Below are 27,004 nucleotides of genomic sequence, written 5' to 3' on the forward strand. Positions count from 1 at the left end.
TTGCCCCGCCGACAGGTCAACGGACACAGCAAGACAGTCTTCATGCGACCCAGAGATAATCCAGTGAACTTTCACCATGGACTCCAACCATGATCTTGATGTACCCAGTTAATGAACTGTTATTAACCACCACAGACCATCCTTAACGTCAGGAGAGTGAAGCAACGCCAGACCTAAAAACTTGTTAGTACTGGTATGCTGCGAGGATGCCACTGACGTCTACAAGCCAGAATTTGTGTTCTGAATCGCTCAGGTTAAATTATGAGTGCCCGCCGAGGTCGTCCTGCTGCAGTCAGAGTCACCAGCCCCTGCCTGCTGTCTTCCTGCTGCCTGACTTGAGAACCTGATTGACCCTGTGGTATACAGTTAACTGTTGTTTACCGCTACAGGTTAGAGAAGTGTGGCTCAATGATTAGAGCGGCAGACCCTGATGCAGAGGTCTAGCCCGGGAACAGGGTTCAATTCTCTGCCTCGGAGGGTCTTGGGCTCAAAAATTCCACGAACCTGATAATTCTCGCCTCGGTGCCTAGTCCAATCATGGAGTCCCACTCTGCAACTCTGGGCAATAGCTTGCTTAATCTCCACAACGGCCCCCACAACGCTAAGGATGCCTGGCCTTCACCTTGGGGGTGCCCAGGAGTGGACACCTCACAGGGAAAGCCAGGATGGGTTCCACAGCGGTATTCATACAAGCGCCTTGAGACCCTTGTGGGTGAGTAGTGCGCTATACAAGTATTAATTTACAATTTATAATTGTTTTTGTTTTTCATTAAAATTTGGGAGGAATGTTGTGTCCTGCAAGACACGTTCTGGTGTCTCGACAGGCACAGAGTTGGTAGCCACTCTCTCTATGGGAGTGGGCACACTTGTACCCCACACCCATCCCCACAGGCGTCACGAGTGGCGTGACCCTGCTAATAAAAGGGCCTGAGTGCACGTGCTCGAGGCCAATTATCTCATCACACTGCATAGTGTCTGTGTCCATCATTTTGCTGTCATGTGGCCCAAACACAACAATGGCTTTGACTTAACAGCTGGTACTATTTACACAGGGCCGCATCTCAACCAGCAAAGTACCTCATTGGCTGTTCAAGAAAATTACTGTCCTCAGCCACTTCTCAGAGATCTGTGTTAAAGATATTCACCATGTTATGTTATGTTATGTTATGTTATGTTATGTTATGTTATGTTATGTTATGTTATGTTATGTTAGCTTACCTTATCTAATATATATTTGTATAGCACACAACTCATCCAGTAGTGTATCCTGGAGCCGAACCTTGAAATACAATGCAGGTTCTTTTCAGACAATACCCATCAGCATAGTGCAGCCATTTTCGTAGACACATTGGGCCCGATTCATAGAATGAACTTAAGACTCAATCCTAAACTTACTACTATTTTGGTATTCACAGAATGCACTTACTACTTTTGGCATTCACAGAATGAACTTACTACTTTTGGTATTCATAGAAGTTACGATTTTGTCTTAAGTTTGTCCTAAGACAAACTTAAGACAGACTGAAGACAGACTTAAGACAGACTTAAGACAAAATCCTAACTTCTGTGAATACCAAAAGTAGTAGGATCATTCTGTGAATGCCAAAAGTAGTAAGTGCATTCTGTGAATACCAAAATAGTAGTAAGTTTAGGATTGAGTCTTAAGTTCATTCTGTGAATCGGGCCCATTTGTTTACTCCTAACTTAAGAATTGCCTGTCTTCAAATGTTTCTCCTCTAGTGTTTAACGTTGTCATATGATATGAAGGCACCTGATTGTTGCCTTGGAGGAACTAAGCGCCACGGCTGATTGTTTAATGATGATGCCTGTATGTCTTCACTTGAGTGCATGCTGTGATGTTGCTGCTCACCTTAGCATTCAGCTCTTGTTTAACTTCTCTTTTGCAATCCGAGTTTGAGCCGGAATGTCTTTATAAGGCACTCCAAGATTATTTCTCCTCTCCGCGAGGCTCCTCGTGCGGCAGCGCAGTGCTCATGACGAGCCCATCTCGTCATGATGCACAGTGGAGCTGTGCTTATGACAAGCTGTGCTTGCCATGACTCTGCCCACTCCAATAGAACCCCTGCACAGGCGGGGAATTAGCGACGCATGAGCCGGCCGCTGCAGTTATGACGAGCTCAGCTCGTCATGAGCACAGCTCTACAGTACCTCATGACGAGCTGAGCTCATCATAAGCATGGAAGGGGTTAAGGAAAGGAATCAGAGAACTAGGCCAACACTGATGATATTTGGATAGGTTTATAAATCAGATCTGGACAAGATGTTGTTAACCTAAACAAGCTTTGGCAAAGCCAATTGGTCTGGCTATTTTAAAGGTCAAAGTGCTTCTCCATTGGTTGGTGAGTATATGTGTTGGTTTTGTGTATGTGCGATGGCGTGTATATGTAAATAAGAGTGTTGGTGAGGAATTAGTGAGTGCATTAATGTAAGAATGAATGATTGAGTGACATGGGTATGCGACTGCATATATGAATGTTTGAGTAATGAGTGCACAGATGTATGGAAAGGTGACAGTATAATTGGCTCCATAGATCAGTGATCCATTGAGAGAGATAGTGGAAGTCGGCAGGCTAGAAAACAATATAAAATGACTAACACACCGTTAATAGAGCTCCCAGTAGTGAATATATAAAGAAACAGGCAGGGGACCAAAAATCGTTGCACCTCTCCTGTGTTTCTAAAAAATCAGCACTTCGGGTAATCATCACTTCGCTCTCTAAATGCACCTGTTGCCAAGATGCAACCCTTGGAACAAGGACAATCAATGTATATATGTTAGAGGTGCCCTACCATCAATAACATCATGTTAATAAAGAATCCTCATTCAAATTCCACAATGTCTCCATTTCTTTAAGATGGCAAGTTTGTCTGAATTATTTGCAAACCTGGCGACAAAATAATACAATTGTGCAACTGTACTGACAGGGAATATCCACAGAAATAATTGTGGAAACCTTTAAATCGTTAGGGGCTTGCCAGCTCCTCAAATTAACAAATGCATTGTTAGCTTAAGTATAAGCATAGAATTAAAAAAAATGTCCAGATCCATTCCTCAACTCTTGCAATAAAACAGCATCAACTATTCAGTGGTCAATGATCCTTTCTGTTCATTTGGACATGTTTTCAAAACGAGAGACAGCACATGGACTTCTGGTTTGATTGTAATGCTATTAAAAGCACAGGGCCCAATTTATCAAGGCTTGCTTCGCGTTTTGACCACTCACATACAAACCCTGAAATGTGATTTATCAAGCCATGTAAAGCCACTTTGAGTGGCCCTGAGTGGCTTGATAAATGAGGAGTAATGCAATGCAGTGCAAATCTCTGCGTTGCATTGCTTTGCCCTGGGAAGGTATTCCACGTGCCTATTCCCACTCAACTCTTATGGATTTTGACGCATTTCCCAGATTTACCATTGCTGGTAGAACTGGGAATGCGTCAAAAAGATACTCCTTCTCAGGGGAGGCATAACAATATCTTTATTTCCCCTTGTTACTTCCTCTTTCAATGTGCGCTGCATTCTTCACCACACATAGAAAGAGGAAGATGCCTCTCAGGTGCCCCTTCTTGCACAAGGACAATCCTTCATCAAAACAGGCACCCTGGCACCATGGTGCAATGATGCATGCATTGGCGCTAGGCAGCCCATTGTGCGCCAGTGCTGGAAAAAAGACAGGAATGCACCAAATTGTAATACATATGGTACATTACCTCTACGTCCCTCGTCCTCGACCCAGTCATCACACATGAGATATTCCACACGACAGGAAACAAAACAGGAAACGCTTTTAGACTTCACCCACCCTCCTGTCAGGTGCTATAACACACCTCACCACCAGAAGCATATCCTGTTTTGTTTCCTGTCGGATGGAATTCTGATGGGTGACGCTTGGGTGAGTGCATGCACTTACCTGCTATGCCTGTCCTGTAGTTTCCTCCTTTGCTGGGCCTTGGGGGTGCGCGTGGACCTCCGTGGGATTTTGGAAGCCGGGCTGCTGGGCTTCCTGTGCTTTCCTGGATCGCAGGGGACCTGGGTTGCGGGGCCTCTCGGGTCCCCGGGGATTTCTTCTTGTCTTTGGACTCCCTGGCTTCCTGTGCTGGTCGGGCGCGTGTGTGCATCCCGGGGCCATCTCTGCTTTCTACCTGATGCCTGAGTGTTCCGGTTCCTTCTTCTGCCCTGTCCTTTTAAGGTTTGTTTCGCTGCCTGGCACGCAGCGGCTTCTCGCGTCCCGGCCGTTCCTGCATCCAGCTTGTCTGCCTATGCTGGGCGCGCTCGCCTCCTGGGACTCAGAGCTCGTCTTTCTGGATGTCCGGTTTTGCCTCTGGTGTGCGGCGGCCGTTTCTCCTTGGCTGCGGGGGCTGGAGGCTCCGGTATGTGTCGGACTACGGCTGGGACGCCGGTTCCGGCTTCTGCTCCTCATTTGCCTGTGCAAGCACCTGGGTGGGCTCCGGGATGCTTGTCTTGTGTCTTGGTTGGAGGGAGGGGGTGACGTCATCGTTTACTTTGGAGTCGGTGGGTGCCTTCTGGAGGTTTTTCTTTCGACGGACGCTGCTTCGGCCCCTCCTTCCCCCTCCTTCTTCCTCGTCAGTTCTTCACTGTGGCTCAGCTGATGGGTGAGTGATTCTTCATTTATTTGGTGGGAATCTGATGTTCTTTCATTCCTTTGTGCTACTTAAGGTGCTGCTGTGTGTCCCAAGTCTGCTCTGTTTGCTGGTTTGCTGTGGCTCGTGGGTGCTGCTTTGCTATGGGGAAACACCACAGGAAGAGAAAGCATGTCTTGCCTGTTCAGTCTTCCTCTTCCTCCACGGATAGTGGGAATTCTGCTCCTGCTGCTGGGGGTGCCAGTTTGGATGACACTAAGCGTCTGAAGTGCCTGATTTTGGAGACGCTGTCTGATCTCAAAGCTTCCAGGAAGGGTACTGGGAGTCTCTCTGAGGCTGCTGCTGCCCTGTATTCGGATATTTCTTTCTCTGCTTCCTCGGATGAGTCTACATTGGGCACAGTGGATCTAAAGGGAAAGTACATTTCCAAGGACCTGATGCCTGATCTTCTTTGTCATGTTCGGGAGAATATGGGCTTCCCTGAGGACTCTGTGCCCAGCACCTCCCAGGACGCTGTTCTGCCGCAGTTTCGGAAGCCTGTGGCTTCTTCCATGCCCATCCACCTCTTTGCCATGGATGTCCTCCTTAAGGAATGGAAGGACCCGGACCATATTTCTATGCCCAGGTTTATGTCAAAGCTCTATCCTTTGCAGGATATGGAGGTTGCCCTGCCTGATTCGGTGCAGGTGGACTCTATTGTTGCTTCTCTGGTGGGTCGGCCTTCAATGTCGGATGATAATATCCTGAAGGATGGCGTAGATAAAAAGATGGACTCTGCTCTGAAGAAGTCCTATGCTGGCTCTCACCTGGCCCTTCGGTCGGGAGTGTATGGTGCATATGTTGCGCAGTCTTTGCTGGCTGACTTCAAGACTTTGTTTTCTGCAATGCAGGAGGGGGGCAGTTGTCCGGAGTTGCTGGAATCTATGGAACGTCAAACGGAGTTCCTTTCAGACATAGCCTTTGACTCGGTCAGGGCTTCGGCTATGTCTTGTGGTTCCTCTGTTGCTGCCCGTCGGAACTTGCTGCTCCGGGATTGGAAGACGGATGCTGTGCAACGATCTATGGCCTTAAGATTGCCGTTTTCTGGTACTCATCTTTTTGGGGACGCCCTGGAGGACAAACTCCTTAAGGTCTTCAAGGAGAGGAAGCATTTGTTATCATTCCGTCATACTGCTTCTCATAAGGGGTCCTCCTTCTCGAATGCCAGGTCCTTTCGCCAGCCTTCCAGATTTCAGCAGTCCTCGTTTAAAGGCCAACATGGTGCTCGTAGATCCTTTCCTAGGAGGTTCCAGAAGAAGCCCCCGTCCGGATGGTGGGTCTGGCACTCCTCGTTCCTGACTACGCCATTCCGGTGCCTGGTCTCGATGGGGGTCAGCCCAAGTTTGGTGGGAGACTGCGGCTTTTCCTCCATGCTTGGCTGCTGACGAACTCCGACCAGTGGGTGCTGGATGTTCTTTTCAGGGGTTACCGGATTGAGTTCCTGTCTCCTCCGCCTCCCTCGGGTGTTGTGGTGACCCCTTTGCCTTCGGACCCGTCTCGCCGTCTGGTGTTGCTGGAGGGTGTTCAGGTGCTGTTCAACAAGCGGGCGATTGTCCCGGCCCCCCCCCTGGAACATGGGCTGTGCACTTATTCCATCGTCTTTGTGTTTCCGAAGATCATGGGGGGTTTAGTTTTGTCATCAATCTTCGGGCCCTGAACTTATTTGTCCAGAAGATCCCATTCAAGATGGAGACTTTGCAGAAGGTGATTCCCCTGATCCAGGAGGGTTGGGTGTTCACCTCGCTTTATCTCCAGGATGCCTACCTACGTGTTCCAATGGCGTTGGTGGATCAGTAGTTCCTGTGCTTCTGCCTGGAGGGTCATCACTGGCAGTTCTGCATCCTTCCCTTTGGTCTCCGGTCCGCCCCCAGGGTGTTCACCAAGGTGGCTGCTCCCTTGGTGGCTCATCTCCATCTCCTGGGGGTGTCCGTTTTTCCATACCTGGACGATTGGCTGCTGCAGGCTCCGTCGCCGGAGGTCATGTCTCGCCACCTTTCCTTGATCATGCGTACGCTCGAAGACCATGGTTTCCTTATCAATCTGCAGAAGAGTCACCTGGACCCTGCAACTCGGAGGACCTTCATTGGGGTGGTGTTCGACTCTGTTCAAGGCAAGGTCTCTCTCCTGGAGTCCCGGATTCTGCGTCTTCAGTCTTTGCTGAGGAAGTTGCTTTCCTGGGTTTTGGCTCCTCTCCTGCAGTGGCTGGTGGTTCAGGGCCACATGTCTGCCACTGTGTTCATGGTGCCCTGGGCCAGGGTTCATCTTCAGCCTCTGTTGTGGCATGTTCAGAGTTGGGTGCCCTTTCCGGTCCAGGACTTCTCGATTCCCGTGCCTGTGTCTCCAGAGTTGGTGTCTGCTCTCCAGTGGTGGCTGGATTCTTCGAATCTGTCGAAGGGCATGTGGTTCCATCCTCCGCCCCCCTTGGTGTTGACTACGGATGCCAGCGCTTCCGGATGGGGTGCGACTCTGGGCCCTTGGACGGTGCAGGCGCGTTGGCTTCCTTCGGAGTCGCGCCGTTCTTTGATTTGGAGGGAGCTGTCTGCGGTGGAGAGGGCTCTTCGCCTTTTCAAGGATCGTCTTCTGGGGTGCAACGTGTTGGTGAGGTCAGACAACCCTGTGACCATGGCCTACATCAACCACCAGGGCAGTACCCGCTGCCTTTCCCTGAACTTGGTGGCGTGTGCAATTGCGAGTTGGGCCGAGTGTCATCTGGTGACCCTCTCTGCTCTGCACATTCGGGGCGTGGACAACGTGGTTGCAGATTCCTTGAGTCGGAGGTTCCCTTCCTCGCTCTCCCTGTGTCTGGCCCCTCGGATTTTCCGGTTGCTCTGCCGAAGGTTTGGGACCCTGGTGCTGGACCTGTTTGCCTCCCGGACCGATGCCCTGCTTCTCCTGTTCTGCTCCAGGACTCCAGAGTTGGGGGCTTGGGGAGTGGATGCCTTGTCTGTCCTTTGGCCTCCTTGGTTCCTCCATGCATTTCCCCACTTTCCTCTGATCCCTGCTTTCTTGCTGAAGGTTCAGCGGGAGGGGGCTCAGGTGGTGGCTGTTCTCCCTTATTGGCCTTGTCGCTCCTGGTTTCTTCTGCTGCTGAGTCTGGCGGTGGGCCCTCCGTGGATCCTGCCCCGCTACCCGTCACCTCTGGGTTCCCCGTCTTCCTCCCTGTTGGTTCCTCTCACCTTGGCGGTCTGGAGGTTGAACGGCTGTCTCTTGGAGTCCGGGGTTTGCCCGACCACTTCATCACTGTGATGCAGGCTTCTCGCCGGAAGTCAACTCTTTCCTCCTATTCCAAGCACTGGGTTTCCTTTTCTTCTTGGTGTGCTGGCCTGGGCCTGTCCCGTGCCTCCTGTGATGTTTCTTCTGTTGTTCAGTTTTTTTGGGATGTCTTTCAAAAACACTATGCTTTGTCCACTTTGAAGGGTCAGTGGCTGCTATCCGGGCCTTTCGGGATCTGGCTTCTCTTCTGCCTTCGGACGGGTTGTTGGTTTCCCGTCTGTTTCGGAGTTTCTCGCTTTCTGCTCCTTCTGTCCGCTCCCCGGTTCCTGCTTGGAATTTTTCTTTGGTTTTGGGTGCCTTGCAGTCCCCTCCTTTTGAACCTTTGGAGTCCATGGACTTGAAATTCCTGTCTTTCAAGGTTGCCTTTTTGGTGGCTGTTACTTCTGCTCGGAGGTTGGGCGAGCTGACGGCGTTGTGTTGCTCTCCCCCCTTTTTGAGGTTTCTGTACGACGCGGTGGTCCTTTCTTTGGACCCCGGATTTTTGCCAAAAAATTCGTTCTCGTTTTCATTCCTCCCAGGAGTTGATTCTTCCTTCTCTCCTTCCTCGACTTCTGACATCTTGCTCCATTCTTTGGATGTGCGGCGTGCCTTGTCTGTCTATGTGGCACGTTCTGCTGGGTTTCGGTCTTCTGACTCCCTCTTTGTGACCTTTGGTTTGGCTGGTAGAGGTAAGGCTGCCTCCCGTCTTACTTTGGGTCGCTGGATCAAGGCTGTGATCTCTTTGGCATACCAGGGCTCTTGTGTGCCTTGTCCGTCTAGGGTTCAGGCGAGATCTACCAGGTTGTGTCTGCTTCTTGGGCCGCTTTCCATGGAGTTCCCCTTGAGGAGATTTGTAGGGCGGGGACCTGGGCGTCCGAGTCCACTTTTGTGTCTGACATTATCGCTTGAATTGTGCTCTATCTGGCCGCCCTAATTTTGGTTCTGGAGTGTTGCAAGCTGTGGGGGTCCCACCCCCATGTCTGAGTTGTTTGTTTCTGTTTATTATTAAACTCTGTCTTGCTGCACTCCTTGGTGTCTGGTCTGTTTTTGTTTGTGGTGTGTCAAAGGCCTTTGTGGGGTTGCTTTGGTATGCCTCATGTGGGATGACTGAGTCAAGTACGAGGGACGTAGAGGTAATGCTATGATTACTGGGGATAATCTCCATTACTCTTAGTCCTACTCGTCGACCCAGTCATACATCCCGCCCGCCCTCCCTTTCCAGCCCTTTGGTGCTTGGTACATCAGGATATGCTTCTGGTGGTGAGGTGTGTTATAGCACCTGACAGGAGGGTGGGTGGAGTCTAAAAGTGTTTCCTGTCGTGTGGAATACGTCATGTGTGATGACTGGGTCGAGGACGAGTAGGACTAAGAGTAATGGAAGATGACATAGCTGAAATCGTGGCCCGTGTTTGATAATCAGGACAATTTTGAATTTGTAAAGACACGGGTCGATTCACAAAGGTCCACTCTACTCATGGGGAAGGCCGGCAGTTGTAGCATGGCGGCCCATACTCGTGGCAAGGGCCTTGCATTCAGTTACTGCAGTACGGGGGTCCCACCACGAGTGCGGGGCTTCCGGCATGAGTGCGGAGGCCCTCTGTGAATCGGGCCCACGCTGTCTAATGGTTTTCCAAGGTATGAAAGACTGCATTGAGTTGACCTTACTGCAGGTAATATTTGTTTCACTATCAGGGAAATCAACAGTAAAACTCAGCCCAGCAGACCACAAACACCGCCTGTTTGTCCTACAGGCCAGTCCACCCCAGAGTAAAGGCCATCCTCAGAAACCAACCTGCACAGGAGTGAAAAGAGCAAAGAAGGGGGACCCTAGCAATAAAATAGGAGAAAAGCACAAATTCCACGGGCTCCTTTATTGGAATCACTAGCTCAAGTCAGTGAAGAGGCAGCAAAACTTGTGAAACTGCGGTGCACAGTTTGGAAAAGCAGAACGCAACATAGTATGCGTAAAGCACAACTATATTTTAAAAAACAAATGGTGGAAGGCTGATACAAGTAGAGAGGGGCATTTAGTAACATTAAAGGAAAACATGAATTTACAGCAAATATTAGGATCTTATAAGAGAGAAACCCACACTCTACTATTGCGCCACAGCCATACCCTTGAGATAAGACAGAGAGTAAGTTAAGGCTATGCAAACCGAGGCTGCCTGAGAGTGTTTTTCGATAGCCATTTGTGCGTGAACGGCTTAGTAGCAGTTTGTATGCGACCGGCAAGGGCTTAAGAAAAGGAAAATACATGTTAAAACGGTGCTTTTAATTGTTAAAAACAAGGAATTAAAATAAGAGAACACACTGTCCCACAACCTCTGGTATTTAAAGGAGCTTCCTTTATGGTGGATGCGCATATGTGCATGAGGAAAATGCCACCACTCATAGTGAGAAGAGTCAGTGACCCACTGTCCCAGCTGGATGCTGTGGTGGGTGCAAGCAAAATGTGAGTGACAATTTTACAGACCAATAGGTGAAGATCGCTGCCCAAAGCTCCTCTATGTATGTATATATGTCTGTGTTATTTAAGATGTACTTTTTCAAAATCAGACGGTCCTGGTAATCTTTATTTCTCTAGTATGCCCCTGAATATCGAAGCTAGAAAATCGAAGTATACCAATATCGAGGACAACATATTGAATAAAACATATACAAAGGCTTAGATTTTTAATACATAACTCCACCTATATGTATCCTGAACAATATACGTATCTTCAATATGTGTTGATGTGGAGTTAGCAATAGTAAATCTATACTCCCTGTACATGCGCTAACCTTTCGATATTTCAACCTTCTATAATTTGTCCACGATATTCTAGTATCTCGATGTTCTCAGCCTTGATATTCAGTTGTACAATATATTTTTTTAGACTAAACACCTTAGAACAGTTCTACAAACCGACCTTCCACAATATAGTCATATTCTTCTAAAAGTAATTCCATTATCAAACAGGGGATTAACTACAAATGCTAAAAAGACTGGTCAACAGTGTGTGATTGGAGAAAAACCGTCCTTATCTATCACACAAGTAATAACTGCTTTTGTCTAATCTTTGTTATGCTTAAAAGAGACAGGTATCTTATATCTGGTAAGGTCAACCAGGAGCAGCATGATGACCTCACAGGAACTGAGGCACCTAAGTCTGGCTAAACCTTTATGCAAGAAAAGAAACACACATGGCCATCTGCCTCAAAAATTGTAGAAAGACCAGTTTCCCAATGTGAATATACATAGGAAAGTTTACTTACAAAAAGTTTTATGATTTCTCCACCTTTTCTAAATCACTATAGCATTGACTGACTTGGCCGGCCGTGTATAACACTTCAAATTAAATAAATAGCCTCCTTGATATAAAGTCATCTGCTAACCTTAGGTGCAGGACAATTGTCCTCTCGGTGACATAATAGAGTGGGTGTGCCTGCAACCAATCTCTGCCAGGACTGCGTAGTCATACATCTTATCTGCCCCAGGTCCTCAGGTCACCTGACCCACTCTCGGCCAATCACTTCAGAAAGAATGTTGATGGGGTTGCCTCTTTCAGCCCACTGATTGGAGAAGCTTCCCTCCACCAGCGGCAATTACGGTACCCCTTTGCAATGGTCAAATAATCAAATCCAGCTCTTTTTGAAAGCATACATGGATTCAAATTAATATTTATCTCAGTTCACGACCACAACAGGACAGGTTTCTCAGTCACAATAATGGGAAATCCACCCGGAACAATCCAGGTGCACAAGTGTTTCCCGGGGACATTTCGTAACTTAAATCAAAACAACCTCCTATATTTTTCCTGGAGTGTATAGCACGAGCCCTCCTTAGTAACAGCTCTTAATGCACACCGACAAAAATTGTGAGTCCCAACACCCGGCCCCAGGCACTCACTCAGACCTTAAAACACATACTTGTAGAAAGATAAACAAACATGGAAAGAGTCACTTGGAGAGGTCATGCAGACACGCAGGGTCCGAGACACAGTGTAATCACTGAAATACACATTTGAATGGGCACAGTGATATACCAATTATAAATTGGTCCACATGACCACTACACGCAAACCGCCATCACACTGAAATATCGATTACATTAAGATGTACAAGGGGGGTGAACTTCAGATCTCCCGACAATCCGGCTGGCATATAATGTATAAATACATTATATAACAAGGAGGGTGCATGACAGTCGCCTACAGGGCAGTGGAAGCGGAGAGGAATACAGATTGGTTGGAGTACTAAGGGGCATATTAACAAGAAATTGCGATAATGCTTGCAAAGCGAGCTTAGCGCTGTTTTTCCTATCCCTGGATTTCATCGCCGAGTCAGCGAGGTATTAAAAAACGCGTTACCCAAAGGCAATAAGAAATTTAGCTTTAGCGGCGATAAGCACCAATATCGCGGGTAATACAGTGATAATTTATGAGCGCTAGTGAAAAGCATGGTAATATGGGAGTTGGACTTAACATGTCAATCCACCACCCATACTAAACATGCCTAAGTCAAGTTTAGAGCAGACGTCAGGATCCAGCGAAAACCACGGTTATCAGGAGTTTTGATATCGTTCCTCAAGTCCAGGGCCGCCTTGTAAATACAGCGCTGTTGTGGTAGCACTCTCTTTCATATTGTATTTTCATAGGAATGCTTACTTTGCCTCTGAGAACACCTACTTTTCATCTCATTGGAAATGCGGGGCGAGGTGAGGCGTTAGGAATCCGGTTGGTAACATGCGCTAATGTATGTTAGCGCTGCCTATTAAATAGGGCAATGTCATTTTCACTGCTTTTTTGTCTTTTAAAGCCAAAAAAGCGGCAAAATGGCCCTTGATAAAATGCCCTTTAGAGAGAAAATATTTTGTAAAATAACCAATATTTTTGAGGGTTTTCACAACAGAGAGGGAGAGAGTGGGTGTGCGTTTTTGTCTGAGTGGATGTAAAAATTCCTGGTGAAATCCGATATAATCCTCTCCAAACCCGACTGAAAGCTCCTGTACCCAACTATTTATCAGAAAATCCATTTATTAGGGGGCTGTAACAGATCAAACACCCTGGAGCAATGCCTCTGGATGTGCACACACACACACACACACACATATACAAAAAGATAATACTGATCCAGAGAGAGAAATGCAAACGCGTACTGATAACACAAACTAAAGCTGACAAAATTGATACGCAGATTAACACAAATCCTTCCTTTTCCATTGGAAAACATGACATGTCTCTCTTTGTCTCTCATGCACAATTATATGGGTGCACACACACACACACACACACACACACACACACACACTAAGAAATATACAAGTACACAGGAATACACATGCAGAAAAACACACAGAGACAATGTTAGTTTAAATAACGGATAATAGACAATAGCATTGCTGCGACCCAAAACCGTGCAGTACCTTTCTCGCTTGTACTCTGACCAGAACTCTGGCTTCCTATCAATATAGTTTTTTGCCTCCTTCCTCCACTGCTTTTCCAGGCTGGGTTGTGGCCTCCACTACTCTGGACCCCCAAGGAGGATGGAAGACAATGATGTGAGAGCAACTCCTGCCTGAGCCACAAGGAAGGCACTTCTGAGCCCTGGATCTCACAGGCTGATCCGAAGAACCTACTGTGAAGTTAAAATATCTAGATTTATCCTCTGACAACAGCGGCCAGGCAAGAGGAGGAAAAGCACAGAGGTCTTTGTTACCTACTATGCCTTGGATTGAAACCCCACGCCCCGGGACACTTCTCTATTATTCAATGCAGTAATTATCTTCGGTGATTCCCTGCTTTCATTGTCCAATCACTCCTGACATTTTTCTTGGCTGCTTCATAGGGGTGTTGGCAGTGGTTGAACCTGCCCATTGTGTCTGTTACACTGAGAGTTTGGAAAATGCCGAAACCGTCTGCATATACTTTCAATGGAATTATTCATTACAGGAAATATAAAGGCAGCTGTCTAAATCTAACTCTTACAAGTTTTGGTAGATTTCATTTTTGGTTATCGATGATACCAGTAGAACTCCTCATGTCTCAATGCAAAGAAAAAACAGAACTGAACAAAATACTCACACTGGCCTGGGACATCTTTCAATCCAATCCCTGTAAAAGTACAATTCAGATTGTTTGAACAGATGGCAAAATGAAAAAGGTGTACTTAGGGCCAGATGTATCAAGGGATTGTGTTACCCCTGTGTTATGTAGGGTGTCGCGAGCGCAAACGCAATCCCTAAGTCAGATTTACCAAGCAGCGAGAGGCCACACTGCGTGGCCCTGCATTGCTTGGTAAATGTGGAGTAACACAAGGCACCACAAGTTACAGCCTTATGTCACATTGCTCTGGGTGGAGCGTGGGTGTACCCATGCAGATTTTGGCACTCTCCTAGATTTACCAAGACAGGCAAGCCTGGTAATGCATCAAAAAGTGACGCCTTGACAGGGGAGGCGCAACAAGTAGAAATATCTTTATTTCTCCTCGTTGTTTCCTCTTTCAAAGTGTGCTGCTTTCTACATCACACTGTGAAAAAGGAAAATGCATCTGGGGATCGTTTTTGTGCAGGAAGGTGCCCCTTCCTGCATCAAAACATCCCTGGCTGCAACACAGGTACCCTTGCACCCACAGCGCAAATGTGCCTGTAATTGGTGCAATTTCAAGAAAAAGTGGGTAACCCAATACACCCTTGGAGGCTTGGGCGATAAAGATATACAAAGAGGGGTTTGCCGACAAGGGATTTTGTTTGGAAACTATTTTTAGAAAAATCTATAGGTTGCACCCTATTTTAGTGGTGACCAACAGTTTGAATCAGAAAACAATCATAAATTGTATCAATGAAACATACAAGAAAGAAGCAACTTTCTTGCTGCTGGTTAAGCGGCCGCGGTGCTCCGGAACGAGCTCCTGAAGAGATGGCAACGCTGCGCTGAATAATGGTCGGATTCAGAGGAATATGTCGTTAGATTAATGTAGGATGACAGCCAGTTGATAATTGCCCCCGTTTGTATCCCTGTTGAGGAGTATTAACATATGTTGGTTCTTGGTGAAGCGATGCAGAGCTGCTTCTCGGTAACTGACGAGACGTGCTGGGCAGTCCGCTTTCTGTGTCCATGTGGAACTGAGGGACTCGGAGAGAGTGAAGGACGCTGGCGGACGGGTTGCTTTCTTGTCGACTGCCCTGAAGGTTGGGACGCTGGTAATTCGGTTTTTGAGGGTGTAGCCGATTGTGGTGGTATATTGCGGAGATCCCTGCTACACTTGCTACACTTGCCACAATTGTTACGACTGCCGTTTTGCAGGACGGACCACGCGGTGTTGCGAGAGGCAATCTCAGCTGAAGTAGGAGGAGATCTAGGAGCCCATAACGAAGCCGGTCCCTGTGGGGTAGTAGCGGATGCTTTTTTTTATCCTCCGGGGCTTCCTGAATATCCCGTTGGATCCAACCCACGGAACACTCTACAGGAATCAACAGCTAAGAAGTTAAAGCCGCAGCTACGCCTCTGGTCTGCCGCACTGGAGCTGAAAGGGAGGAAATTGCGAAGCCTGGGGAAGCCTTTTCGCGGTGGGTCTTATGTTATAAACTCCAGGGAAAGCAAACTCTCAGGAAATACAAGTTCATTCCCTGCTACCAACACCAGTTGCGGATACAGTGGAGGGGTTATCTGCCTTGAAGAGTGGTAAGGCTGCTGTGTTTGCATTAGACCCTTGTACTGTAGTATCACCAGGGCGAGAGGGGGCACCAGGTACAGTAGCGGGCATTTGTACATCAGAGGGGGTGCCACCTAGCCTGAATAAGGGTCATAGTAAGAGAGGACCGAAGAATAAAGCGGTCTTGTCAGAGAGTAAGGGTGGGGAGTCAAGTCAGTCTGGTCGGGCAGTTGACTCTACTGGTGAGGTGATAACTAAAAAAAAATCCTCTTCCTATTTAAATATAGAGGTTAAATCTAGAGGCACCAAACACAGTTTGAAGTCTAAATCTAAGAACAAAAGCCCTACAACTGTACTATCTACAGGGTCAAAAATCACCCCCTCACTCCGCTCCTATTTTAAAGTTGTTCCCCAAATATTGCATCTCTCAGAGGATCACGCCATGGCATCTGTTTTGGAATCCTCTCCCTCACCGGTGCCACTGGAGATAGTCTCTCCTCTAGTAGGTCATGGAGTTGAGGAGGAAGAAGGAATGGACAAAGGGGTAACAGATCAGGTCATTCAAACGTTGGACCTTGGAGGAGGAGATCAGGCTCAGCCTCCACAAGAGAGTGGGTTGGTCTGTGAAGAGGGATCGGGGTTACAGCCTCCTCCGAGACGGCTGGAGTTAGAGCAGGGTCGGTCTTCGGCTACCCCTTCAAGAGACCTAGGAGACGCAGATGGTATGGAAGTTAGTGATGTTGGAGCCACTGGAACCATAGGAGTAGAATGGGACGATGTGGAGAGCATTATTGGTCAGACTGAATGTCCCACGGCCCAAATCGAATCCGAGGCTAAGAATGATTTAACTCCGGCTTCCATCTCAGGTATGTTTTCTGCCTTCACGATGGAAATAAGAAAGGGTTTTGTGGAGTCTTCAGCGAACCAAGCCAAAATTAGGAGTTACTGTGAATCCCTCAATAACAAAATCGATGGGCTCACTATAATAACAGGTGTCCTTGAAGAGACAACAGCATCACTAATGACCTATTTGGACCAGGCGAAACTTGACATCCAGAAGCTCTCCAGAGAAGAGCAAGCACTTAGCGAAAGGATGGAGTCAATAGAAAACAATGCAAGGAGGGAGAATCTCCGCATTTTGAACGTGTCAGAAGGTTCTGAGGGTTCAGATATAAAACAATTCTTCACTGTGTTGTTGAAAGAGTCCCTAAACTTGGAGCATTCATTGGAAGACCTAGCATTGGATATTCAAAGAGTTCACAGAGATCCCTTCAAGCGTAATCTCCAGAGATTGAGTTTGAGTTTGAGTTTAAAAATTCTTATATAGCGCTCTTACACCAGCGGTTTCATGGCGCTGTAACTGGCAGATCTCCACAATAGACAAGGAAAGGAGGTCGGGTAACAAAGGACTAAATGAAAGTTTTGCTGAAGAAGTAAGCTTTAAGTTTCTTTCGAAACTGGGAATATGGGGTTAGGGATCTGAGATCAAGGGGTAATGAGTTCCAAAGGGTTGGGGCAAGGGTCGCAAATTTTGAGCCCCCCCACTTTTTCCGGCGAAACCGGGGAACTGTCAGGAGGATTGGGAAGAAGATCGGAGCTCCCTAGTTGGCAAGTAGGGGATAATCTCCGAAGAAATGAATGCAGGGGCCGTGCCCAATCGAGCCTGGTAAGTGATAGATGCAAGCTTGAATTGGATACGTTCCCGAACCGGAAGCCAATGTAAAAGTTTCAGAAGGGGGGTGACATGTGAGGATTTAGGAAGGTTAAAGACCAGCCGAGCCGCCTGGTTTTGGATCATCTGCAACCGCCTGAGACTATATGCAGGTATACCTGCATATAGGGCGTTGCCATAATCCAGGCGGGAGATGACCATCGCAAGGACGATCAGTTTCAAGGCCTCAAAGGTGAAAAATCGAGAGACCTTGCGGATGGTGCGAAGAGAAAGAAAAGAGGAAGAAACCACAGAACTAACCTGGGAGTGAAGGGTAAGGTGAGAGTTGAGTTTAATACCAAGGGTTTTGACCGAAGTAGAGGGGACCGGAGAGGGACCAAGGGAAGGGGGCCAAAAAAGTGAAGACCAGGGACTGGAACAACCACCCGTCAACACCAACTCGGTCTTATCAGGGTTGAGTTTCAGGTGGTTGAAATCCATCCAGTCCCTGATGAAAATCATAGTGGACTGAAAATTAGAGATAGAGGCAGAAGAAGAGGACAGATTAAAGACAAGTTGGAGGTCATCCGCATAGTTATATACGGCGACCTCCATTTGTTGTAAAGAAAAGATCTAAGCCCCGCAAAATTTTAGTCAACTTCCATACGTATGTGATGAAAGAGCATATTATCAATCTAGCCCTCAAACAAAAATCTTTAGCAGGGAAGGGGTTTACCTTTCTAATTAGGACAGATCTCTCAAGAATATCATTGGAGAAACAATGGGAATTTGGGAGGCGCTTGGAAGCCTTTAGGGCGCTGGGGGCCACAGCCCAACTAACGTTCCCGGCTGCCATGAAAATAATGTATAATAATAAAATGATTAATATCAGGTCAGTACAGGCAGCCGATGATCTACTGATGCAGATTGGCAGCAAAAATAAAGTATAAATAGCCAATAGATCAGGCAGCATAGATTGCTGATGAGAGTGGTTTAACTCTTCTTATGTACTCTAGTATCAATGATGCTCTTTTAGGCCTAAGCAGTCTATTCTCTTTCCTTCATTATTTTCATTATCTAGTGTATTGCGATCTTTATTTCCTACTAGTCATAAAGGAAAATAATTGATTTTGTATTATCCCTTGATCGATTTTTCAGGCTTAGCGCGGCTGTGTCTCTCCGGGAGTTCCCGGAGGGGCGCTATCAACTGGACACTGTTCCGGTTAGATATCGCAAGGGTTTTCCATGGGTTGGGAGATGGGTGGGGGGGCAGTCACGTAGGTAGGGTAGGTGGTGGGGGGTGGCAAAAAGGTAAAAAGGTCCTCAGTAAGCCAAGATGTATTGGAAGGGAAGGGAATAAGCAGTTTTTTTTTAGAAAAAAAATTTTGGTCAGCGAGGGGCTGGTATAGCCTCATCTGTTTTTTCTTTCTTCTTCTCTTTGTTTGTTTCTTATAAGCAAAGATGGGTAATGTAAAATACTTCTCCTGGAATGTTAATGGCCTGCGCACCAAACTAAGAGCAAATAAAATTATGCAATACCTGCGGGATACGGAAGCGCAGGTCATTATACTCCAGGAGACTCACTTAACTCATTTAGAAATGCTTGACCTGACCAATTGAAATAGGTGGATAGACTTTGCAGTTTCTACAAACCAGACTACAAATACTAGAGGGGTCTCTATCATCTTCAAAAACGGGGCCAAAGCCAGGCTGATATCTCAAGTGGTGGACCCAGGAGGCAGATGGGCCATCGCTTCTGTGATCACAACCGGATCTCAAATTACAGTCCTTGGGTAATACGGTCCTAATCAGGATGATCCATCTACGTTGGAGGCTATTTTCCTACATCTGCTTTCCTTTCCGGAGCCTACTATCATTGCTGGCGATTTTAATGTTGTACTAGACCCTTTGCTGGATAAATCTGCTAATAGTCGATCTTTAGTGTCATCCAAGTCTAGGTCAGTGTTACAATCCGCAATGAAACAATACAGATACCTGGACATATGGAGAGAAAGGCCCGGTAGACAGCAAGGGGTGTCCTTTCGGAATTACAAATATAATCACCAGTCAAGGATAGACTTTATTTTAATTAGTCTGAGGCTGGCAGAGCATGTTAGATCCATTGAATACCTACCAATACATCTTTCGGATCATTCTGCTGTGGTATTGGAACTAGTTCAAGGAACGAAGAGGTCTCCTTCTAGATGGTCCTTTGACCGGTCACTTTTCTCTTCTCCAGATGACATGGCATTCCTCAAATCGGAGTCACATAATTTTATGTTAATTAACAACGATTCAGCAGCCACGAGGATCATCTGGGACTCATTCAAAGCTTTCTTGAGGGGTCTTATTACAGGGAAAGTATCGAACAAAAGGAAGCAGTATAGGGAGCAAATTTCCAACATTGAAGCAAAGATACTTCAACTCCAAAAGGCCATAGATACTAGTCCTGGGGCTGACGATTTGTTAGGGGGCACTGAGCGCTAGAGGGCACAGCCGCCACAAAACTACATTTCCCAGCAGCGCTAGCGTCATGCACGACGTGATCGGAACACTTCCGGGTCACGTGATCGCAAACGATATCTGCAGAGTGTTCGGGCAAGACGCTGCCGATTATTTTGAGCTCAGGAGCTTGGTGTTCGGTGCATTGGAGTTGTTGGAGTCTGGTAAGGGTGCCTGTGGCACCACCATCGAAGTTCTGTGATATCCTCGTTTCAGCGCGTCTTGTGTTGTTAACAGACGGCGCTTTCTTTTGTTCTGCACGAGATCGTGCTTTGACTGCCTTTGTTTTCTGGTACTGCGCAAGCTGTTGCGAGCAGTGCTGCCAAGGGGGAGCTTGCCTTTGGTCCTGGAAGATTGACAAGTTTTACCAGTTGGCATTTGAGGGATAGGAGCGCGTTATCCCGTCCTGGATTGTACTAGTACTTTTGACTCTTTGGGTGAATTTCAACTTGAAGAAACGTTGGGTGACTGGTAATCTCCATGTTCAATTCTTGGAGAGTGAAGTAACTCTCAAATGTTCTTTGGGTGATGTACATGGAGGAATCGTGTTACCAGCTGAGACTGATGCAAAGAGCCTGGTACCATTTGTGAAGTTTCTACAATACATGCTGTTCTCTTTTTCTTTACAGGGGTTGTGTATGAATGACGAGAGGCGTCTATATTAGACAGGTAGTTGTTGTTGCTATGTTTCAAGGTGAACATTACAGAACATATACCTATGTCTAGCACACCCTGATACACTTCATTGTTGTTACAGCCTCCTGAAGTGGGAAAGACTTCTGATACACAACTCCTATTTGAATGCTCATTTATTTTTCTTTACAGGTTAGTGCTAGTACTAAATGTGTGTAAACATTGTTATCAGAAAGAACACTGAGAGTGGTTAGTAATTGGTTGTTCTTTTCTCTCTCCTTGTGTCTTCAAGATCTCCCTCCCCGCTGTTCCCATCCTTTCCTTCCTGGCTACATCCATCTTTTTCCCTCGCTTAACCATCCTTTAGTCTGCGTAATATATATAGCAGATTTGGGGCGGTTTAGAGATGGATCCTATTTAAGCATCGAACCAACCCTGAGGATTCGACTGGTCGCAGAACAGAATAATCGGCCCACGAATATCTTATCCTCCTGGTTGGGTCGATCTTAGATACCATGGCCACTATGGATGATGTGTTAGCTGCGTTAGCGTTGGTACAGGTAGAACTGGCAGCATCACGCAATGAAACGGCTGCATTACAAGCCAAAGTAGAAAGGAGGCAACGCAATCCCTTTGATGCAGGGAGCTCGACTCAAACGTCCTCTAATGCCATGGTAGTGGAAATCCCCACCCCCATACCTTTAGCGCCCCCTGAGAAATTTACAGGCGACACACAGAAGGTACAGGTATTCATGTCACAAGTGCTACTACATTTCAATTGCAAACCCAAAGTATTTGCTACCAACCAAGCCAGAGTGTCCTTCCTCATATCATATCTGGCAGGTGACGCCGCACAATGGGCAGTCCCATTAGTGAGAAATGAAGATAACCTACTACATGACTGGAACGCTTTCAAGGCCGAGTTTGAAAAGACATTTGACAGGCGAGCTGATACGTATGCGGCGGATAGGGAGCTTATAGTCATTAAACAAGGAACCAAAGATTTATTATCATATGTGAACACATTTAGAAGGTTGGTCACAGAAACTAGATGGCCAGAAGAGAAACAATCAGCTGTCTTTTATCAAGGACTCAGAGAAGAATTGAAAGACTTGATAGCCCAAGTAGATCCGCAACCTCAGACATGTACAGCGTTAATCGAACTTGCTATGAGATTGGATCAAAGAATGAGGGAACGCAAAGGTGAACATGTCAGAAAGGATAGATATCCCTTACATTTTGTCAAGCCGAGGATGTCGGAAGCAGGAACAGCATCCTCAGAACCTATGGAAATAGGAACAGTGAGAGCTGCCTTAACCGGAGAAGAAAGGGAACATAGAAGAAGGAACGGATTATGTCTATATTGTGGGAAGAAGGGACATTATCTTCGTGAATGCCCTGTGAAACCCAAATTTGGACGTTCCAGATTTAATACTACAGGCACTCCGGTACAGCATCAGAAGGCGGAAGCGGGAAACTAAAGGGCTGGCGACGTGAAGAAGGGGAGTCGTCAAGCAAGTTAGGAATCCCTTCACTACAGAAGAACACCTGTGGGTCTAAAGAACACTTCTTTATTGAGCTTCTCATACATGTGGATAACAGATCTCATACCATGAGAGCCATGGTAGATTCCGGAGCAACCGGGTGTTTCATGGACATCGGAGAGGCAGAACGCCTGAACATACCATTGGAGGAGAAGACGGAGCCCGAAATAGTGCTTGCAGTTGATGGTAAGCAATTGGAAGCAGGGCCCATTCGGCAAGGCACACAATCATGTATAGTTGAGTGTTTACCCGGCCATCAGGAGCAGTTATCTTTCAACATAATCTCTGCACCTTCGTATGGTGTAATCTTGGGTTTACCCTGGTTGACTTTGCACAACCCCGACATCGATTGGGAAAAGAAGACAATGGTTCTGTCTTCGGAGTATTGTGCAAAGCACTGTTGGTCGTCATCTGAATCAAGCGCCAGGAATACACTTCACATCGCCACGGCTGCAGAGAAGGATACAGAACTACCTTCATGTTATGAACAATATCAAGATGTTTTTTGTGATCAGAAAGCAGAGACACTTCCACCACACAGACCCTACGATTGTAGGATAGATCTTCAACCTGGATCAGTTGTACCATGTGGTCGGATATACGCGCTCACTGAGCCAGAAAACATCCACTTACGGGAATACTTGGATAAATACTTAAAATTGGGGTTCATTCGACCTTCAGCATCTCCAGCAGCCTCGCCGCTATTTGTTATTCCCAAAGCTAATGGAGAACTAAGAACCTGCATAGACTTTAGAGCGCTTAACTCTATCACTATTCGGAATCAATATCCTTTACCCTTGATAACGGTTCTGCTGGAACAAGTCAAAGGAGCAGTACTTTACACTAAGCTGGATTTGCGTGGAGCGTATCATTTAGTTCGTATGCGTCAGGGCGACGAATGGAAAACTGCGTTTAAGACAAGGTATGGTTTATTTGAATACCTTGTAATGCCCTTCGGGCTGTGCAATGCGCCAGCCGCTTTTCAGTTTTTTTTAAATGATGTATTGAGAGAGTTTTTGGACAAGTTTGTAATTGTCTACATTGATGATATTTTGGTTTACTCCACACATGAAGAACAACATGTTCAACACGTGAGTCTCATTCTTCAAGCGTTACGGAAACACCACTTGTATTGCAAACTCAGTAAATGTGAGTTCCACGTGTCTACGGTGGAATTCCTGGGAGTAATACTCACACCCAAAGGTCAAGAAATGGCAGAAAGGAAAGTCAAAGCAATTGCAGACTGGCCGAGTCCCAAAAACGTCAAAGACATCCAACGGTTTATGGGATTCGCGAACTTCTACAGACGTTTCATCTCTAACTTTTCCGATAAAGCCGCTCCACTCACTCATTTGACCAAGAAAAGTATCCCGTTTGCATGGACTCCAAAGACACAAGAGGCCTTCGAGGGACTCAAAAAGGCCTTCACCTCTGCTCCGGTCCTGGTCCACGCCAATCCAAGCCTTCCGTTTGTCGTGGAAGCAGACGCCTCAGATGTGGCAATGGGTGCAGTTCTTTCACAAAGACACCCGGAAACCGGGCAACTACATCCAGTGGCATTCATGTCCAGGAAGTTCAATGCAGCAGAGCAAAATTACACCATCACAGAAAAGGAACTTCTTGCTATCAAAAATGCCTTTGGAGAGTGGAGACATTGGTTGATGGGAGCGCAACATGCCATTACGGTGTACACCGACCATCGTAATTTACAGTATCTGAAAACAGTAAGGCTCTTAACACCTCGTCTGTTACGATGGATGACCTTCTTTGAAGAATACCATTTCATTGTTACCTTTCGACCCGGGAGCCAGAACAAGAAAGCAGACGCCTTATCGCGACAGGATTCTACTGTCAGTTCTGTGGTGCCTGCAGAAAGAGCCATTTTTGCGGAGCATAAGGTGATCGGAGTGATCCACACAAATCAGTTTTTGAAGGATACACGTAAAGGTTTGAATACTTTTCAGTGGAAAGACTGGTTGAAATATCATCCCGAATGGATTAAAAGACAAGGGGTGTACATGAAAGGAAAACAGCTGCTCATACCTACGGTACAGTTACGTCGCATGGTGTTTCAGTGGTGTCATGAAGACCCTAGTGCTGGCCATCAAGGAGGAGAGAAGACCTGCGAAAAGATAGTGAGACAATTTTGGTGGCCTTCGGTGCGAAAGGATGTTTCAGAATGGATCAAAGCATGCATAACTTGCGCTCAAAACAAACCAATGACAGGAAAAACACAAGGGCTGCTTCAACCACTCCCCACACCAGAGGTGCCTTGGGAAAGCATATCAATGGATTTCATTGTGGGACTACCTGCTGACAAAGGACATACGGTCATTCTGGTAATCATTGACTATCTCACCAAGATGGGACATTTTGTGGCGTGCAAAACCCTTCCCACTGCAGGTCAATTGGCCAAGATAATCATGGAAAACGTTGTGAGACTACATGGTCTGCCGAAGGTTATAGTTTCAGACCGGGGTTCACAATTCACCGCTAAATTCTGGAAGGCGTGGTGCTCAGCTTTGCATATCTCTTCAGCCCTGTCAACAAGTTTCCATCCACAAACCGACGGACAAACGGAGAGGCTAAATAGAACCTTAAAACAATACCTGCGGTGTTATGTGGATTGCAATACAGACATGTGGGTGGAATGGCTTTGGTTGGCAGAAATAGCATATAATAATGCACTACATAGCTCCACGAAACACACACCATTCTTTAGCACATATGGTTTTCACCCTAGATTCATCCCTTTCAGTTCTCCTATTAGGGGGGATCATGTGCCAGAGGTTAGAGATAGGATATCTACCATTCAGAATGTTATTGTCAATACTAGGAAACAGTTGGTGAAAGCGAAGTTAATGTATAAAAAACAAGCAGACAAACACCGTAAACAAGGACCAGTGTTTCAGAAGGGTGATCTGGTGTGGTTATCCACAAGAAACATTCGATTCAGACGGTATAGTATATTCAACCCGCGCTATATCGGACCTTTCCCTGTGATCAGACATGTGAATCCAGTTGCTGTCAAAATTGCTTTACCTTCCCATATGAAAATGTACCCAGTGTTTCATGTATCGTTACTGAAATCAGCAGCTCGACACACTCGGGTACAGCCTCTTGCAGTGGGGGTGGATCAGGGGGAGGAGTATGAGGTTGCTAGAGTACTGGACTCTAAAGTCAGGCGGGCAAAATTGTGGTATTTGATTGCTTGGAAGGGTTATGGCGCAGAAGAGAACTCGTGGGAACCTGCATCAGGAGTACATGCGCCTAGATTGGTGGCAGCCTTTCACCGTCGTTATCCTACCAAACCTTGTGCCTGTCTGTGCCCTTCGGGAGGGGGATGTCCTGTTAGGGGGCACTGAGCGCTAGAGGGCACAGCCGCCACAAAACTACATTTCCCAGCAGCGCTAGCGTCATGCGCGACGTGATCGGAACACTTCCGGGTCACGTGATCGCAAACGATATCTGCAGAGTGTTCGGGCAAGACGCTGCCGATTATTTTGAGCTCAGGAGCTTGGTGTTCGGTGCATTGGAGTTGTTGGAGTCTGGTAAGGGTGCCTGTGGCACCACCATCGAAGTTCTGTGATATCCTCGTTTCAGCGCGTCTTGTGTTGTTAACAGACGGCGCTTTCTTTTGTTCTGCACGAGATCGTGCTTTGACTGCCTTTGTTTTCTGGTACTGCGCAAGCTGTTGCGAGCAGTGCTGCCAAGGGGGAGCTTGCCTTTGGTCCTGGAAGATTGACAAGTTTTACCAGTTGGCATTTGAGGGATAGGAGCGCGTTATCCCGTCCTGGATTGTACTAGTACTTTTGACTCTTTGGGTGAATTTCAACTTGAAGAAACGTTGGGTGACTGGTAATCTCCATGTTCAATTCTTGGAGAGTGAAGTAACTCTCAAATGTTCTTTGGGTGATGTACATGGAGGAATCGTGTTACCAGCTGAGACTGATGCAAAGAGCCTGGTACCATTTGTGAAGTTTCTACAATACATGCTGTTCTCTTTTTCTTTACAGGGGTTGTGTATGAATGACGAGAGGCGTCTATATTAGACAGGTAGTTGTTGTTGCTATGTTTCAAGGTGAACATTACAGAACATATACCTATGTCTAGCACACCCTGATACACTTCATTGTTGTTACAGCCTCCTGAAGTGGGAAAGACTTCTGATACACAACTCCTATTTGAATGCTCATTTATTTTTCTTTACAGGTTAGTGCTAGTACTAAATGTGTGTAAACATTGTTATCAGAAAGAACACTGAGAGTGGTTAGTAATTGGTTGTTCTTTTCTCTCTCCTTGTGTCTTCAAGATCTCCCTCCCCGCTGTTCCCATCCTTTCCTTCCTGGCTACATCCATCTTTTTCCCTCGCTTAACCATCCTTTAGTCTGCGTAATATATATAGCAGATTTGGGGCGGTTTAGAGATGGATCCTATTTAAGCATCGAACCAACCCTGAGGATTCGACTGGTCGCAGAACACGATTCTACCATAGATAATCGTAGAAAGGAAATGCTGACTTTGAAAGCTAGCTTAGGCTCAGTATTGAATCTCAGATTGCAGCAGAGATGGGAGGCAAGTAAGTTGGCTCATTTTGAGTACAGCGAGGGCGCAGGCAAACTACTGGCCTGGAAGACCAAAGTAGATCAGGTCCATAATAACATAGCCACCGTCACTGTTGGTAATAACTCTTTTTCATCAGATGTGGATATCAGGAAGGCCTTCAGGGAGTTTTTTGAATCCATCTACAAGGAGGACAATGGAATTCGGCCAGAGGCTGTTGAGGGTTGGCTGAGAAACATCGATCTACCTTACCTCACTCATGAGCAGTCCCAATTTTTGGATAGCATCATCACTAAAGAAGAGGTTAGGGCCGCCATAAAAAAAGCAAGCAAAAAAAGGCTGCAGGGCCAGATGGGATACCAGCAAAAATATAGATCTCTAGAGGCCGAGATAGTTCCCTGTCTCACTAAGCTTTTTAATCAGATCCTCCTTGAAGGTCATATTCCACCTCGAACATGGGACGATGCCTCAATCACGCTTATTTTGAGACCTGGGAAACCTAAGGACGCCTGTGAATCGTACAGGCCAATATCGATTTTAAATGAGGACTATAAGACCTTCA

Source organism: Lissotriton vulgaris, chromosome 1_2, assembly GCF_964263255.1.
Source record: "Lissotriton vulgaris chromosome 1_2, aLisVul1.2, whole genome shotgun sequence".
Classification (NCBI taxonomy): domain Eukaryota; kingdom Metazoa; phylum Chordata; class Amphibia; order Caudata; family Salamandridae; genus Lissotriton; species Lissotriton vulgaris.